The 19,633-nt window shown below is 40.0% G+C and overlaps 1 pseudogene; it reads right to left on the bottom strand.

Annotated features, from left to right (window-relative positions):
- Positions 1-204: 204 nt before the first annotated feature.
- Positions 205-870, bottom strand: LOC147426190 (oxygen-evolving enhancer protein 3-2, chloroplastic pseudogene; annotated as a pseudogene).
- Between the last annotated feature and the right edge of the window lie 18,763 nt (positions 871-19,633).

Here is a 19,633-nt window from a genome sequence, read left to right as displayed (position 1 = left end):
GCCAAAGCACAACGTTTCTCTCTCTCTCTCTCTCTCTCTCTCTCTCTCTCTCTCTCTCTCTCTCTCTCTCTCTCTCTCTCTCTCTCTCTCTCTCTCTCTCTCTCTCTCTCTCTCTCTCTCTTTGAACAGAAGTATGAGCTCTTCAAGAAAGAATAATTGCACAATTACAATAGCATCATGGTGGAAGATTGTTGAGGCCAGCACTTAACCAAGTTTTACCAGCACGTCATCCAATGATGATACAGTCGTCGTGTAGTACTTGTTTACATTGGGGACACTCTTACTTTTGGCTGCATAATCAATATTTTTAATCTCATCAAAGAGCTTGTCCACAAGGGGCTTGAAATCCTTCTTCTCTGCTTTGCTTTTCGAGGCAATCACCGTGTTGATGTCTAAGTGAAGGTAGGATGCCTTGTGGAACAAGTCATTTTGTACATATGGACATGCCTTCTTTTCAATCAAGGCTTTCACATTCACAATGTCCTTGGCCCTTACAGCTGCATCTGATGGAGAGAGGGCCTGCAAGTAGAACCTCTCCTTCAATGGAAGGTCCATGTCTCGGGCTTGATCGGCATTATCGGTACCAGGCAGGCCACCCGCGGAGGGAGGAGGGGGACCTTCCACCTTGATGTTGGTAGCAGGAGTGAGAGCCTCCTTGGCAAAGATGGCAGTAGGGGAGGCGATTGCGAGAAGAGAGAGGAGAACACGACAGGAGCACTGATCGGCGGTTTTGTTAGAGCTGCTCGCGCGGATGGGTAGCATAACGGGCTTGAAGGAGGGCACTAAAGAGGTGGCGACCTTGGCGGTAGAGTTCATGGCAGGAGTGGTGGGCCACACAATGCCAACCATGGCTACTGTTGTGCTTGCCATCTACCCCCCTCTTAGGCTATTGTGTTCACTCTTCTTCTTCTTCTTCTCTCTCTCTCTCTCTCTCTCTCTCTCTCTAGATTCGCTCAAGGAATGGGCATTCAACAATTTACTCCCGAGTCCTGGCTCTAGCTCTAGCCTCTGAGGCTCTAGCTCAGTCTATCTCTCTTCCTTTCCTTGGAAATTGGAACTGAGAAGCACCCCATCCATTCACTCTAATGAATTGGAAAGTTCGGGCTTTTGGAAATTGGAACTCAGCTGGCACCTAGGGAACAAGTGACAAAGTCACGAGGCCTGCCAAGTTTAAGGTAAACACCAAATGAGATTGTACAATTGATCTCTATTCAATAGAACTTGCAAATTTGGGAAAAAGCATTTTTCCAAACATACAAAATTTCTTTCCTTAAATTTGTTAAGAGGAGATTTTAGAAAATTAGGGTTTTTCTTGGATTTTTACACTATTTTTCTCTATTTGGAGGTGGAATTTCTCCTTTTTCCCTTGCCCTTAACCGGCATTTTTGAAATTGAAAACGTCATGATATTAAGCTGACACACATTTTTCCCGAACATTGAATAGCATAGCAAGTATATAAGCCAAGTACAACAACCATAACTGATCTCTATTAGTATGGCTATTCAAGTATGTCGTATGTGTGGTAAATTTTGGAAGTGGTTTATTAATGCATATGTAAGAAGATGCCACCAAATGGAAAAGGGGAAGGCTTCACGGAGATAGCGGGGAGCCAGTCAGGTGGACGAAGGGAGAAGAAGGCACATGGGCATGAGCCAGATAGGGAGCAGGTGTCTCGATTGGAGATAGGAGTCTCAGAAAATTCTGTCTCTCTCTCCTTCCTTTCAAAGCACGTAAGGAATCTCTCTCTCTCTCTCTCTCTCTCCCCCCCCCCCCCCCCCCTTCATTGCTCCCCTTGTGACGATTGCAGGTGTGGCCTGCAAGAGTTGGGAGTGAAGCAAGGTTGTTTGTGGCACGTGATACAGGAAAAAGGAGCTCTCGCTCGCGTTCAATGTAGGCTCGATCATGTCTCATCTCTACCAAGGTTTCCTAGGTCAGTCTCTCCCCCCCCCCCCCCCCCCCCCGGCGTGCTTCAATACCCTCCTCTTCAACTGCTTGCACACCAGCCTCCCCACCGTCCCCTCCTCTCCTCCTCCATCTCCGATCGCTCGTGTGTGACACAGGCCTAAGATAAAGCTCTATCATTTTGTAATGTAAGCCCGTATCACACCAAGGCAATGGACGTAGCTGACCTAACAGAGCTTGGGCGGCACCCGAAAAAGGTGTGCTGAGCTTTTTTATCCTTTTTCATAGAAAGAACGAACAAGTGTTTGCATCAAATAGGACCTGATTACAATGATGGTTGTAAAGCTAGTATTGTGGGTGCAGGAGAAGTTGTTGATCATGCCATTGGTGTTTCTATTGAGTTTGCATACAAAGAAGAAGAAGAGAAGAGTGACTTGGATGATGTGCAAGAAGACAATAGTAAATAAAATGAGGGTGCTTATGTGGAGACAAAGGCTATGATGTTGAAGAGGCTAATGAGGGTCTGAATTTCCAAGATATTGATGCCTAGTGGCTACTTAGAAGAAGATTAGCAAAGTTTATGGTAGCATCGACCCCAACAGATCGAGGAGCTTGTTGAAAAAATCTTAAAGATGTTAGCTAGGGAGAGGACAAGGAGGTACCATACTTTCTCATTGGTATAGCTATCTTAGTTTTCTAATGGAGTAAAGTAACTCTTTGAAATACCAAGAACAACACCCTCACGTGAAAGATTCTTTAATTGGCTTGTTAGGGGATGTGTCTTATGGCATAAGCACTTAATACCCCCCTCCCCGCCCCTGCCTCCCTTATGCATACGATACAAGCTTGAAATAATGGGGGGATACCCCTATTGTATACCCTTATGTATGACCTCTAAAAGCCTCCTCTTGTACACTCAGGTGATACCATACTAAAATCCATAGTGAACCCCTCGGGGGTTAGATGCAGCATGGAAACTACTCAGAGCAGCCAATGGGGACCAACATAGTCTACCATATCTAAGAGTGATTGAAATCAGCTTTGGAATTTTGGATTTCTTTCCTTGAAAGAACAAGTGTGATGAGATCAGATTGTGACCCTCAAAACCTATGGAGTGAATGTATATTAGCTGAGTCATACCCCTACAATTACTACTTCTAGAGACACAATCAATGCTACAGCTAAGTGTAGACCTTCTCATATGGAATCTTATTCATATAACTAAACCTCAAAAGGTTATCTCTCTTCTTGAACATGAGCGAATTTTTTCTACAACCCCAATGAAAGTAGTTACAATAGATTTTCTTGGGTTTGAAAGAAGAGATTACCTAATGGGACGCTCTCTTAATATATTCACGTCGTCCCATGAAATATTTTCTCAATAGAGAGGCCATGCCTATGTGCCATCCATTGAAAGAATTTTTTTTTCTTGGAAACATCTTGTGCACAAAAATTGTCCGCAACCATTGTAGTCATATACGATGATCACAAGCAAGGATACTAGCCCCAAGTCTTTCTGAAGAGAGTAGCTATTGTTATAGTAGAAGCATAAACCATGCTTGAATGTAATGACTTCGCAATATTGGCATGCCATGCATGCCTAACTAAACATTAGTGTGATAAGACCTTGGCTTCAATGAAGGTCTCTGTAATGTGAGTAGATGTCATATGTGCCTTGCACGATGCGTATCAACATGGATACATCACAGTTGGTCATTACAAACCATAAATGTGAGCTTATATCCTGTGTATTCCATGATCCTTGATCCTAAAATAATGGATATTACTATGGCGGGGAATAGAAGTCTTGCTTCACAGTAAATGTTTCAAAGAACTTTTCTTGGCACAATAGAGAAATATTTTTCAAATGAAATGTTAAAGACATAAATACAAGTAGAACTAGAGATTTTCTAACCTTGGAGCCTCTCTAGAGGCAATTTTTTTTTCTTGAGTTAGGTTTATAGCCTTGTTTGTTGAATATTTTAGAGCTATTGGATGTACCCTACATGCCATCAGGGATTGGTTTATACTGACTTTCAAGAAAATATCAGGTAAACATGTTGCCAAGTTTCCCCAAGTTCGTATGCTACTAGCATATTTCAAACGTTGGAAGCTTCTAGGAAATATGCCCTAAAATTAAGGCTTGTTGTGCATAACTTCATCGAGGAGATGATAAAGAATGGAGCTTGAATAGAGAAGCGGCCTTGCCAAATTGTGTAGTTTATTAAGAACCCTTAGATTGCCCAATCTTGAGTTAGATAGCTTAGGAATCTTAGATAAAGAAAATTATCTTAACTACCAAACAAATTTTTGGAATCTCCACCCTTGGCACAAGAAGTAATATTATCCTATGAAAAAAGTGTGCTTTCAATGTACTTCATGTACTTACTTTACCTGCACTCTCATCACAAGCTATAATTACTTTGGAGTGATCATGCACCCAATGCATATAAATACATATGGAGCCGTGCTCCTAGAAGCCTTGCCTTTTCCCTCCGCCTAATAGCACAAGGAGAACATATCAATTATATAGTAGGCAATGAAATCCCTAGCCAACAAAATTTAGGGAGCCATGCTTCTTAGATTGAACATGTATCTTTGATTTTTGACCTTGTCGAGGAGAATATTATGCTGGAAGTATAAAAGCAGATAAATAATTGCACAAAAGAAATGTACTTGAGTTGGCCAATCTTTTTTGCATTCACCTTGGAAAACCCATTGGATCTCTCGTATTGACCATGGGTGGATCACGACTATTTTTGACTCCATCGAGTTTGACTTGCTTTTACTGCTATGCATCCTTGCTTTTGCATGTCACAACTGAGAGTAACCATTGAGTTAGTAGTCCACTTTGGATACTAGTGTCATGACTCATTGTTAGACGTTCATGTTTGTACAACCAAGACAATCAAACCTTGTACATGTCATGATCCTGAGTAATGCCATGTGTATCCTTGCTCCTTAGTCCAAATTTTGATAATTACATCTTTAGTTTGAGATAAATGGGATGACCATGGTCATACTTGAACACGTATACAGTCTCTCACAGCACCATAGGCGAGATTCAAATTATGAAAATCTCTTGAACTATAAACTTACATATAAAGCTATGGAAACTTCAAAAACAAGAAACCACAAACCTTATAATCCGTTCCATTGTTGTGCTCTATTTGATGCCATGCATAGTTTGATGTTGTGCTTTTGGGGTTACCAAAATGACTGTGGATGAAATTCTTGTTGGGCCTTGCCCCATGTTAATTACTCGTTCAAATGCTCATGTCAAGCATAAACTTTCTTTTATTTTTGTGGATTTTTTTGAGATAGTCTTTGAATCCATAAATGGATAGCCCCTCTTATTCTTGGATCGAGGTCGCAATAATTCCTAAGAATTTTCTAAAATATAGCTCGTCATCAATCCATGGCCTTGGTTACTTGTTCTTCTTGTGGCTGGATTTTCTTGGCCAAGGCAATATAGAGGGAGATGGAAAGAGGGGGTGTCTTTTGTGGGCACCCTCCCTTGGATTATTAGCCTCAAAATTTCCTAGAGATGAGCAGCCCAATGAAAAACAAGTGCCCCTTGCAACCCCAAACTATGGTGTCCCTACTGTGTAGCAAAGCCAGAGAGAGAGAGAGAGAGAGAGAGAGAGAGAGAGAGAGAGAGAGAGAGAGAGAGAGAGAGAGAGAGAGAGAGAGAGAGAGAGAGAGAGAGAGAGAGAGAGAGAGAGAGAGAGAGAGAGAGAGAGAGAGAGAGAGAGAGAGAGAGAGAGAGAGAGAGAGAGAGAGAGAGAGAGAGAGAGAGAGAGAGAGAGAGAGAGAGAGCGTCATTGCTCCACCCCTCCTGCACCCATTACGAGTTTTCACCCCCACACCCAAGTGCTCCCAATGAGCCAGCACGCGCTTGATTTGATGGAGGTCCTCGGCTCCTCCTCCCTAAGGGGTCCTACACACGGTCATCTTCTTCTTCCCCCATTGCATGAACATGAAAAAAGTGACAGAATGACCATGCCCTTTCCCCTTTCTCCCAGAATTAACCTATACTCTAGATACCACTGAAAGAACCCAAGGACTAGCTTAGGAGATCCACTTCCCTATCACCCTATATATAGATTGTATGTCTCTTAGCCCTAGCCTAATTGGATCCCAGTACACATCTAATCCGTCCAGGCCCTTGGCTTAGGTCCGTGACCCCGTGGGTTTCCTTTGGCCTGACACTCTAGCAAAGGCCACTGCAATTTGAAGACACTCTCTAAAGTTCATTCCACTTTAGGCATCCTGCAATTTCTCCATATATACTTATTGAGAAATTTGATGCATCAATTGAGGAACATGTGGATGTATTTGCAACAATACACTTCTCAATTGTGCTAACTAGCAGTGTGCTTTATCATTCCCCTTTCATATGTAGGAGGCTTGTCACCAAAGCACGTATCTAAAATGGTACCAAATAGGCAATTCAAATCAAGTACGAGAGCTTTCTTTTTGTCTATCTACAACTTTGGTACCCATATTGGGTCTGGTAGAGGATAACACTAAAAAAATTGACATTCCCAGATGGATGTATGTAATTAAAGTGATCTTCAATTTTTCTTGTGCACATAATCAAGTGGTTGAGGCACTTCTTGGACTCATTAATCTCTCTTTAGAGACACCTATCATTTCTAATTTTCTATGTCGGGGCCTTTTCCCATGAAATGGCATAGTTCACATCATGCAAGGGGAACGATGCGAGTTTCTCCTCCTTTGCAATGGCATGTTAACCAACATCATTCCTTGCATTGGTGTTTACGACTTCAATAGGATATGGAAAATCTGAATAAGCACATAATGTACTTCTTATGAACAACCCAAAATTCCCAACTATTCAGATAACTTTGAAATTGCAATCTAATAACAATTTAGTAAAAAAAGGTATAATAAACTATGTATTGATAGTATTACATGTAGTTCATGCTCGCATGCTAATGCACACTATGATTACAAGGCCTTTGAGTTTCTACAAGACTTGTGTACTAAGATTTCTACAAGCATTTTAGATTTGGATTTGTCTTTTTTGTGATCCAATGATGACTTCTCAGACATCTCCGCATCTGGCCTTTCCTTTTCTTTGAGATCTCCTTCAATGACTGTTTTCACGTCTCTCACTTCCAAGCACTATCTCTCGCATTGACAAAAATATAGCAACAGGTACATAACACAATTTGTAAAGTTACAGGGTTTAAGAAGTGTGGAGCATTGGTAGTACCATTATGATGCACTTGATTAGTACACTTCTTCTTGGAAGACAAGAAGACCTACAAATTCATATCAATGGGAGATTCTTCGAGCTTCACACATGATGTTTGTTGTATTGACTTATCAATCCCTTCAATGACAGCATCCAAATATTTCTCACCAACCTCAAGTGATGACTTCTCAACCATCTCCACATCTGGCCTTCAACGACTATTTTTGCATGTCCACTTCCAAGTGTTGTCTCTTTTTCTCTAGCTCTGCATGGACAAAAAGATAGCAATAAGTACATAATGCAGTTTGTAAATTTTTAGGGTTTAAGAAGGGCAATGTACTGGTAGTACCATTATACTACACTTGATTGTACTTCTTATTGGAAGACAAGAAGATCTAGAGAGTCACATCAATGGAAGAGTCTTGTTCCTTCTCACATGATGTTTGTTGTAACGATTTCTCAGTGCCATTGCTGACATTATCTATATCTTTCTCACCATTCTCCATAGACATTAGACCTATTGTGTTGCTCTTAATAATGCCATTACTCATTTGTAGGCTTGATGTTTCATTGGTGCTCGCATTTGGCGTTGGGAGACTGCTTAGGGTGCCATGCAGGCTCTCACCTTGCCTTGGAGGGGTCACATGAGTGCAGAAAATGGGCTTATTAAACTCTTATTTTTATCACATTTTCCGTACAAAAGGGTACCATAAAATGGAATTCAAAAAAAAAAAACTGGTTGAGTAGAAAAAGGGTGTACTTTATTTGTTAGAAATTCATACATAAAGAGTTTTAAAAATATTCCTAGAACGCACGCATTATATTCATTTTATACAAAGTGACCCCCCCCCCCCCGCCCTCCCCATGCACCTTGCACATTGGTGTTGCTTAAGGTGTCACGCATTCTCTTACAATGTTGTGTGCCGACAGTCTTTATTGCCGACCCAGCTTGTGAGTCTTGAACACCACCTACATAGGATACATATAAGACTTGAACAAGAGAAATGCATCAACAAGAGCATCCAAATAAGGTCTTGGAAAAGATGCACAAATAAGGATTATGTTGGAAGATGGATGTATCACATTATTGTCCCCATTGTTGTATTAAGTAGTGATGATGAAGAGGATTTTGTTATCTTGCACTTTGGGATTTCTTTGGGTGTCATGCATATTTGAGACATCTACATCATCCTTGAGAGGACTCTTGCAATGATGTATGCCAAAAGACTTGAGTGATGACCCAGCTTGAGATTCTTTACGACCACTTACACAAGATATGTAGCTATAGACAGTGGGAATGGCATGTAGCAAGAGGTTGGCAGATAGCTGGGCGTGGAGGCTTCCAAAAGTAATAACTATGAATAATAATCATGGTAAATGATACAACGTGCAACAAGTCAAAATGCAATTGGGAAGACTATAAATAAGACCCATTACTTCATTTTTGGAATCAGATCCCTGAGTTCCCAAGTCGAATATCTTTTGTATCTTAAGACAAGGGCATTTGTACTTTGTAATTTTGATTAAGCTAGAAACTCATTTTTTATTGAGTCTAGTTGTATAACCTTTTTATCTAAATAATAAAATTCCAATTTGAGTTCTCTTTTCCAATGTTGATCTCTTTTCAGTTCTAATTGTGTTTTCCAGTCATACTTAGCCCGATCTAAATTCTCTACCCTGATCTAAACTAACTCTAGATGTCAACTTGGAATAGATGTCTGAAAGTGTTCAACTCATTCCATTTTGTCAATCATAGGAGCTAAAGTCGCTATGAACATGCGAGCCAACTTCTAGTTGGTGTTAGAGCTAGTAGACATTAGACATGCCATCCAAAAGAGGTACACAAGGTCAATGGGCACCTACCAGATTCATGGAGGATCCAAACATCTTGATCCCAATTCTAGAAGAGTCAACGTGAGGCTCTAAAATTGAACAATAACCTGGAAATGAGACAGATGTGGCCCCAAGTCCAAGTATTGAGGAATTGAGGGATTCTCAGCACTTTATTCATTCCAGAAAAAGATAGGCTGAGCGAGCCAAAAGGATTACTCAATACCATGGATCTTAGAAGACTCAAAGACATACTAAAGAAAGTGAGGGTACGCAGACAGTCACAGATCAACACATAAATCATCCAAGAAGAAGGTCGAGGACATTGTGTCAAAAATAGAAACGGACAAGGATTGGAATGTTATACAGATCATTATAGCAAAAGAAAATCCAAAGAGAGGAAGTCATTGCATAAAGCCAAAACCAGTCAAGTTGTTGATTCTAGTAATCTAAAGATTTCCTTGCTAGTGTTCAAAGGTGAACAAAAGTATGATCTCAATGTACATATCTAGGCCTTTGAACAATATGCAAAACCTAAGGATATAGATGAAGAGGAATGGGGAAAGTATTTTCTGCAAACATTAAAGGAGGTAGCTTGGAAATGGTATTACCATTACCCAACTTGCCAACTCAAATCTTATAAGCTTATTAAGGCCTTCAAATAGAAATACTCATACAATAGGGTAGATGAGGACATTTTGTGTGAGCTTGACAAGATCTAGGAATGTAAGTTGTCTATTAGAAGCTACGTTGAGAAAATTAAAGAATTGACCAAACAATTACAAGAATCCCCTTCTGAGAAAGTAATGAGAACCTTGATTTTGAATGGCTTCAAAAGTAAGAAATGGAGATAACAAGAAGTATTAGCACCAACAAAGAAGTTCAACAATTTGGTGGAAAGAGCTTTGAAAATGGAGCAGCAAGCAAAGAAAGAAAAGGGGCATAAGAAAAGACAACCTAGTGAGAAGACCATATTAGGTATTTTGGTAAAAATCTCACATTATGGGAATCTCCAAATCGACTAAATTCATGTAATTTGGGAATTTTCCACTTAAAGTGGGAAAAATTGAGGTGTGTGGTTAGTAAATAAAGTGAAAATCTCATAGGATTGTGGTGTTGATAAACACCAAAAGTCAAGAGGATGTACAACACATGGATTTGAATAATAACTATAAATTACATAAAACAAAAGAAGATACAAAAAAGATTTTGTTTACAAACTGACTAGTATAGTCACAATAGAAGCTCCACATAATTCTACTCCACATTTGATACCATATCTGAACTTTGATCCAAGTGTGGTTGATGTGCACGAGTGAGGCCTTCTTTGGCTTTTAGAGCATGCCTTTCTGGAATCTTTATTCTAGAAAATGGTCCTTCTTTGTTGGGTCTCCAGGACCAAACAATTGCATCTACAGTTTCCCACACTTGTGGGTCCTTATAGTTGACAACCCAATAACCCTTCCAACAATTGCTGTAAGCTTGAGTATCTGTCATCCCACTTTTTCTCGCGCAAGGTGCCCAATATTGAATCAAGATTTTTCTATAGTTTGGTGATGTAGGCTCATTATCAATGTCAGATAAAGCCATTGCAAGCCACACTGGATAGATTTCTGTGTCACTCGGAACAAGCATAAGAAGGTCACCTTGGTGCACATCAGACATAGGGTCAAACTCTTCCCTTGGCCTATCTCGTTGAGGCCCACAAAAATGATCGTTCAACTCTTCAAGCCCTAGGAATAATTCTGATCCTTGTTGCAAACTCATTGTAGTGCTTTGTAGGTGAGAATATTCTTGAGTTTTTGGCCAAAACATTTCATACAAGACTCCCTCTGATATGATTGATTTTCCAATCTCTTCAATTACCTTACTCCAATAATCTATCACGGGTCTATAATATCGCGGAATACTTGAACCATTCCCTAAATTTTCCAAAATTTTATATAGTTCTTTAGCCCCAAAATGACTTCTTCGTGGGCTTTGACATACTCCGCCATTTGTACTAGAGGTGGATCTCCATGTGGTAACATTGGCTTGCCTTCTGTGTCTGTTTTCCAAAGGCGAATACTTCCACTCCAACTTGATACACCTACATGTGCCTTATATTGCATCATTGGTGTCTCATCCTGCATAAAGAACCTGAACTGAAGCGGTTTGGAATGTCCAACAAGTATGTCTTGTCCATCACAAAGATAGCCATCACAGTATTGCTTGAAATCAGGGATCTTTGTGAGAAAAAATGGAGTTGGAGATGAAGATGAGTTGTTTCGTAATGTATCCATCAAATGTGGCAAAGTATAGGTTTGTGTAACTCTCAGCTTCTCTGAAAACCTACTAAACATGGCGTCTATGTCCTCATGTGTATGCCCAACCATTAAAAATCCCAGTTGGATGGTTTTGAAAACACCCCTTGCAACAAGCATTGACAAATAGGCAAATAAGTATCGATTTTTGTTTTCCCCTGCACAATTATCCAATTGTAGCAACAAGTTCTCTAGCAATCTGTGAAATTTTGACCCCAATTCCTCTTCTGCAATTTCTGACGACTGCACAATGGTCTCTTTTCCATCACTCAAGTTATGGTAGTCCAAAGCATCCCTTGAGTTCAAAGCATGTAGTAGTGAAATATTGCTCCTTGGAAGTCCATTTGTTACTAGATCACCAAGAGGATGCTTATCTATCCTCTCTAGGTTATGTAAACAATTAGCAATTGAGCCAATTGTAATATTTGGATCAGCTGGCCACAAACCATTCAAGACAAAGTGTCCGTAATGACCTTCTCCATGTCCATGAGTGATCATGCCAATCAATGCCACCTGCAGATTATATCCTGAATCCACACCCTTGGGAACAATGCGTAATCTAGGAATGGCAGTTTTCTTTTGATCCATCTTATCATGGATTATGCATACATATTTTTGCGGTTGAGTTTCTGAATATGTGCACCATGCATAATATAGGCTTCTGCAACTCTTTTGTTGTGCCATGTGAACTTCTCTCTCCCTCAAGAGAAGAGCTCTCTCTTCAAGAGAAGGTTTAGCTTCTAACCTTGCCTTGATTGAGCTACAAATATTGCACTTAGAGAACTCACTCGTCTTTGTTAAAGTTCCATGTGGGTACTCTTTGTTCCAAATTCTACCAAAAGAAGATTGGGATAGCTTCTTCTCATAGCCCATTTGGTCAAGTGTCGTGTTGATTTCACATAGAATATCCACTTGTTTGTATGTTGATGGAATCACCAATTGAGTCTCTCTTGAGCCATCTAGCAGTGTTCTACTTCTATGTGGCATCTTCTCAGAGTTGTTTTCCACAAACTCATTTAGTAGTGCTCTTGCTAAACTAGTATGTTGAAGTCCCCTTCTCAATGTACATGTGTTCCCATGTACATATTGGCGCACACCATTTTCAAAGTTCTCCTTGTATCGATAAAATGATGTATTTGGTATTCCATGTAGCTCATACCATGCTCTACAACAAACAATAGAGCCATTTAGCCTGAATTGGTATCGTGACTTCTCATCTTTCTGATAACATATAGAAAGAACATCATAAACATAATTAGTGTGTGATTTTTGAGACTCTCCCCAAAACTGTTGTCGTAACCTTGTCACCATATCATGATCTGCAAACTGACAACATTTTTGTGCACAACAATCAATGCATGATACCCTTTGAATTGATTTGTTTGAAAGGTAAAAAGTCGAAGCTGGTGCTGCTTTTGATTTTTGAGTCCTGTTCATGAAAGTGTATCGTCTCTTCCTTGACAACTGGACAACATTACTCCCATCAAGTTTTTTTCCAACATTGTCATCATTGGATACATCCTCATATGTAGCATGCATGCCATCAACAGGAACAAATCGTTGTAATGGGCTCCCATTCAACATTGTTGTCTGCTTGATGCGCCACTTTAGCAAAGTGATGCTACCCACTTCAACCACATCATCAATGCTTGCATTTTCTCTTTCAATACCCACACCCACACAATCAGGACCAAGTTCCTGAAAGTTGACATAATCATGTGGAAATACATATAAGATGGTCCCTTCATTCATGGTTTGCATCATTGTGTCATCTTTTAAAAGGACCCTCTGATTTCTCCAAGACTCTCGAATCATTGCTTCTAATTCTGGGCTTGTCATAGGTATTGCATCTGTAACTAGAGGATCAGAATGATCATGTTCTTCATCACCATTGTAGCTTTCCTGTGGATCAATTAAGTTCCCATTTAATACAAAAGATTGCAAAAGAAGCTTTGACCATCGCACAACACTCCATAATGAGCCTTGGAGAGATGAAGTATCCATTGTAGGAAAAGGTAGGACCACATCCTTCAAGCATTCCTCCACTAGTATGGAGACATTTCCGTGCCCTATCTTTGTACCACCACAAGTGGAATCTGGATCTGTTCTACACACACAACCAATACCAACAATTTCATTGTCAAGTATCATATGTACTTTCTCCCCAGATTCAAAGTCCATCCTGTAAGTGAAAAAGATTACATTGTTAAATCCATAGTTATAGAAAAATACTCTTCAAACAAAAAATCATGCTACAACATGGAAAAGGTTTGCATAGGTTGGACAAGTGGTGAACCTTGAGACCAAATCCTCCTTGCTATATTAATGGAAGCAAGGTTGGAAATTATGGTGGATCTTGAAACCAAAGCATCCTTGATATATTAGAGCATAGGTTGGACAAGTGGTGGACCTAGTTGTAATACCCACTGCCACCTATCAACTACTATAGGACTATGCTTTCCAATGTCAAAGTATCCCTTGAGGCTTTCAAGGTTGAACACGTGGTGGACCTTGAAACGAAAATCCCCTTTCTATATCAGAGCATAGCTTGGACAAGTGGTGGACCTAGTTATAATGCCCAATATCCAAGGTGAAATACCTTAGGACCTTGCTACCTTGCTTGCCAATGTTTACGTAGCCCCTCATTTCTTTAATGGAAGCAAGGTTGGACAAGTGGTGGACCTTGAAACCAAAGCCTCTTTGCTATATGAGAGCATAGGTTGGACCTAGTTGTTATACCCACTGCCACCTATCAACTACTATAGGACTATGCTTTCCAATGTCCAAGTATCCCTTGAGTCTTGCAAGGTTGAACACGTGGTGAATTATTGAAACCAAAATCCCCTTTCTATATCAGAGCATATCTTGGACAATTGGTGGACCTAGTTATAATTCCCCTCCTTTCTTTAATGGAAGAAAGGTTGGAAAAGTGGTGAATCTTGAAACCCAAACCCTTTGGCTATATATAGAGGATAGCTTGGACAAGTGGTGGGCTTAGTTGTAGTATCCAATGTCCAAGGTCCAAGGTGAACTATGTAAAGACATTACTTCCAAAAACAAAGTCGTACAAGTGGTTCTCCTTTAAACCAAAACGTCCTTAGTGTATTAGAACATAGCTTGGAGAAGTCGTGGACTTAGTTTTAATGGTGAATGTCCAAAGCAAACTATTATAGGACCTTGCTTCCCAAATCAAGTTTGGACAAGTGGTGGATCTTGAAACCAAAACCCCCTTAATGTATTAGAGCATAGCTTAGATAAGTGGTGGACCTAGCTGCCATGGAAAATGTTCAATGTGAACTGCTACAGGACCTTGCTATTAAATGTCTAAGTAGAGCTAGCTTCTTTAATGGAATCAAGGTTGGGAAAGTGGTGCATCTTGAAACCAAAAGCCCTTTATTGTATTAGAGCATAGCTTGGACAAGTGAGGGACCTAGTTTTAATGTGTGATGTCCAAAGAAAAGTATTACAAGACCTTGCTTTCCAATATTTGAATTGGTCAAGTGGTTAAAACTAAGTATAAAACTTTGACCATTTTCTTGTCGAATTGCCAAAAAGCTAGTTTTAGACACCCCTAAATGAAAATGGTTTAGGGTGGCCTTAAGCAACGTTTTTTCAAAGACTTGACCAAAAGGGTTGCCGAAGAGTAATGAAAATTTATTATGGCTTGAAATGCCTGAGTATGTAAAAACAAGCCTAGGTTTTCCACGAGGCAAAAGGTGACATAATAAGAACATTGGAAACTTAGGATTGACCATGTGGCCTAAACTTTGGCAAGTGAAGTGGTGGCCAAGTTTTGTGGCACAGTGTGCACTTGGTCCTATGTGTGTTGACCACTTGGCTAAATCTAGGACCATAAGGCCAAACCTTTGGCACCTTAAATATAGTATGGGACATAATCTAGAACTGCTATAGTAAATTAGTAGTATAGTTAATATGTTAGTATTTGTATTATATTTAAGTATATGCTAAATATAATTTATGTTCAAAATTTCACTAATGAAGAATGTTCCCATTTAGCACTCCAGATGTGGGGTCTTAGGGCAATGCCACAATGGGGTGACAAGGCAGCGCTTGCACGTGAGGTTTGGGGGTAGCGCTCTTGATGGGGATGTGGAATATAGTTCTCTCGATGGAGGGGCTTGGGAGGCTGATTTTGGGATATTGTTCCGGGCGGGGTCCTGGGGAAGCGCCCCAGGCGGGGTCCGAGGCAGCACCCCGGGTGGGGTCAAGGGGCGGCAACCCCTTGTCGCCTCCCGACGCTCCCCCGTGGGGCTAGGGGCAGCGCCCCAAGATTTTTGTTTTTTTAAACTGAATTCATAGTATAGAGTTACGCATGTTTTGCATATTTTCAACCATGATTTCTTTAATTTTGGCTGTGTGAATTGGTTAATGTTTTATATTGCTTTTGTTTTTTTTAATCCTATGATAAAACATGGACTTGTAGCATACGTGGCATTCTAATAAACCCTATCAAGATTAGGCACAGAGAGAGCGCACGAGCAACGCACACAGAGAAAGCAGGTGAGCAGCAAACACACAGAAAGCGCACACGGATCGCACACAGTTGGAGTATACGCGCACGTAGAGGAGCAAGCCCGGCATCGTACACAACACACAGGTGGAGCGCACAGGATTGAAAGTTCGCGCACAAGATAAAGAAACAGCAGCGTACGCAACGCTTTCCAGAAGGGCATGATCGGGCATATTTTCTTCTCAGGAGACATTGCACACCTCACGAATAGAGAAAAAACAGGCATTTCTCTCTCTCTCACTCTCTGTCTTTCTCCATATAGAGAAGATGGTTCTCTGTAACTCTTCTTGCACACACACTCTCTCGTCAAAAGACAGAGATACGTAGTTTAAAAATATCCCTGCACACATACACATATTCCTACACATCGTCTTCCTCTCTTCCACATTCATAACCACAGTGAAATCTGTTATCTTGTTGTCTCTCTCTTGAAAATACATGCACATATTCCCACACATCGTCTTCCTCACTTCCACATACATAACCACAGTGAAATCTGTTATCTTGTTGTCTCTCTCTTGAAAATACGTGCACATATTTCCATACATCGTCTTCCTCTCTTCCACATACATAAACACAATGAAATCTGTTATCTTTCTCTCTCTCCTCTCTCTAGAAAATAGGTATTTCTCTCTCTCTCTCTCTCTCTCTCTCTCTCTCTCTCTCTCTCTCTCTCTCTATCTATCTATCTCTGTATCTTGCTATCTCTCCCTTGAAAATACATGCTCATGTATGTGTGCGTCTGTGTTATCTATGTGTATGTATGTATATTTGTGTTATTTCATTGTAATACTCATACATAATGCAGATACACAATTACACTTAATTACGATATGCACACATAGTATATATACATATATAAATATCACAAATAACTAACACATTGTAATACTAGTAAACTTGAATGGAAGACTTACTTGCGTGATCTATTAAAGTCGATTCTTGTAGCGAGTTCTGGATGTATGCTGAGCTGATTTTTCTCTAATCCATTTGTAGATATGATTGTAACTTCTGTTTCTCAAAAATAGTAGTGTTGTTTAGTGATACACCTAATGGACATAAATGGTTGAAACTAGGACATGTAGACCAAAAATACGTGTATTTCTTTGGATGAATATATACACTTTTTGGTGACCCTTACCACAAGTGGTGGACCTTGAGACCAGTGGACTATAAGGACCTCCAAACAATACCTTGTACACTCAATCCTTCTTGGTATCTAGGTTGGACAAGTGGTGGACCTTGTTGAAATTTTCTAACCACTCTCTCTAACATGGTGACATAATTTAGGTGTGATAAATTCATATCTATGCAAACTAATATTAGTTTAGGCTTGTTAATTTGAATTTGTTTGAATTTATGTACAATATAATGATTTGAGGTTTGCATATTTGAATTTAGGTGGTATAATGATATCTTTTTGTGGTAAACTTGAATTTAAAATCAATTTCGTGTGGAATATTTTAAATTTAAGTGGTAAAATTTAAATTTTTATAAAAAAGTTTGAATTTTAAAATTTGGGCGGGATATTTAAAATTTGGGAGGGATATTTTAAATTTAGGCAATCAGATTTTGAATTTTAAATTTAGGCGGGAAGGTTTTGAATTTATAGCGAGATCTCTCTTACATAAGAGAGTATAGGTTGGACAAGTGGTGGACCTTAAAGCTACAGCATCCATGCTACTAGACATGATAGGTAGGGAATCTAGTTGAATATTGTATGTATAATATATATGTAATAGATATAGCTTGGACAAGTGGTGGACCTTGGAGCAAAACCCCATGTAAAACATATCATGCACATTCCAAGTGGTGAGAAAAAATATCATTTAAGATATAGCCTTATAGGTTGGACAAGTGGTGGACCTTAACACCAACAAATTCTTAATGTAATGACATAGAGTGGAAAACTCATGAATCTTGAGACCAAACAATGCTACTAGCGATAATAGCTTGGACAAGTGGTGGACCTTGAAAGTAATCCCCCCATCTACGAAATATCGTGGGTTTAAGGTATTTTGATGGAGCCTAGCATCTTGGACACATGGTGCAGCTTGCTTCTCTTCATGTTTCAATGGAGCCTATCTTGGACAAATGGTGGAGCATCCTTCTCTCCATGTTTCAATGGAGCCTAGCTTGGACAAGTGGTGGACCTTTGCTTCTCTCTATGATTCAAGTGGTGGACCTTGGAACCAAACCCCCATGTAAAACCTATCATGGTCACTTCAAGTGGTGAGAAAGAATAACCTTTAAGATATAGCCTTATAGGTTGGACAAGTGGTGGACCTTAACACCCAAATATTCTTAATATAATGACATAGAGTGAAAAAGTGGTGAATCTTGAGACAAAACCACTCATGCTACTAGCGATAATAGCTTGGACAAGTGGTGGACCTTGAACGTAAACCCCCCATGTTTCAATAGACTTAGCTTCGACAAATGGTGGAGCATCGTTCTCTCCATGTTTCAATGGAGCCTAGCTTGGACAAGCGGTGGACGTTTGTTTCTCTCTATGTTTCAATAGAGTTAGCTTGGACAAGTGGTGGACCTTGAAACCAAACCCCCATGTAAAACCTATCATGGTCACTCCAAGTGGTGAGAAAGAAAAACCTTAATGATATATCCTTATAGGTTGGACAAGTGGTGGACCTTAACACCCAAATATTCTTAATATAATGGCATACAGTGGAAAAGTGGTGAATCTTGAGACCAGACCACCTAGGCTACTACCAGTAATAGCTTGGACAAGTGTTGGACCTTGAATGTAAACCCCTCATCTACGACATATCGTGGGTTTAATGTTTTTCGATGGAGCCTAGCATCTTGGAGACATGGTGCAGCTTGCTTCTCGTCATGTTTCAATGGAGCCTATCTTGGACAAATGGTGGAGCATCCTTCTCTCCATGTTTCAATGGAGCCTAGCTTGGACAAGTGGTGGACCTTTGCTTCTCTCTCTGTTTCAATAGAGTTAGTTTGGACAAGTGGTGGACCTTGGAACCAAATCCCCAGGTAAAACCTATCATGGTCACTCCAAGTGGTAAGAGAGAATAACCTTTAAGATATAGACTTATAGGTTGGACAAGTGGTGGACCTTAACACCCACATATTCTTAATATAATGACATAGAGTGGCAAAGTGGTGAGTCTTGAGACAAAACCACTCATGCTACTAGCGATAATAGCTTGGACAAGTGGTGGTACTTGAATGTAAACCCCCCATGTACAAAATATCGTGGGTTTAAGGTATTTTGATGAAACCAAGCATCTTGGAGACATGGTGCAGCTTGCTTCTCTTCATGTTTCAATGGAGTTTATCTTGGACAAATAGTGGAGCATCCTTCTCTCCATGTTTCAATGGACCCTAGCTTGTACAAGTGGTGGACCTTTGATGATCTCTATGATTCAATAGAGTAAGCTTGGACAAGTGGTGGACCTTGGAACCAAACCCCCATGTCAAACCTATCATCGTCACTCCAAGTGGTGAGAAATAATAACCTTTAAGATATAGCCTTATAGGTTGGACAAGTGGTGGACCTTAATACCCAAATATTCTTAACATAATGACATAAAGTGAAAAAGTGGTGAATCTCTCTATGTTTCAATAGAGTTAGCTTGGACAAGTGGTGGACCTTGGAACCAAACCCCCATGTAAAACCTATCATGGTCACTCCAAGTGGTGAGAAAGAATAACCTTTAAGATATAGCCTTATAGGTTGGACAAGTGGTGGACCTTAACACCCAAATATTCTTAATATAATGACATAGAGTGAAAAAGTGGTGAATATTGAGACAAAACCACTCATGCTAGTAGCGATAATAGCTTGGACAAGCGGTGGACCTTGA

This window comes from Adiantum capillus-veneris, chromosome 24 (genome assembly GCF_014529385.1).
Source record: "Adiantum capillus-veneris isolate H3 chromosome 24, ASM1452938v2, whole genome shotgun sequence".
Lineage (NCBI taxonomy): Eukaryota > Viridiplantae > Streptophyta > Polypodiopsida > Polypodiales > Pteridaceae > Adiantum > Adiantum capillus-veneris.
Note: the sequence above shows the minus strand (reverse complement) of the source record. Positions and strands in the feature narration are given on the sequence as shown.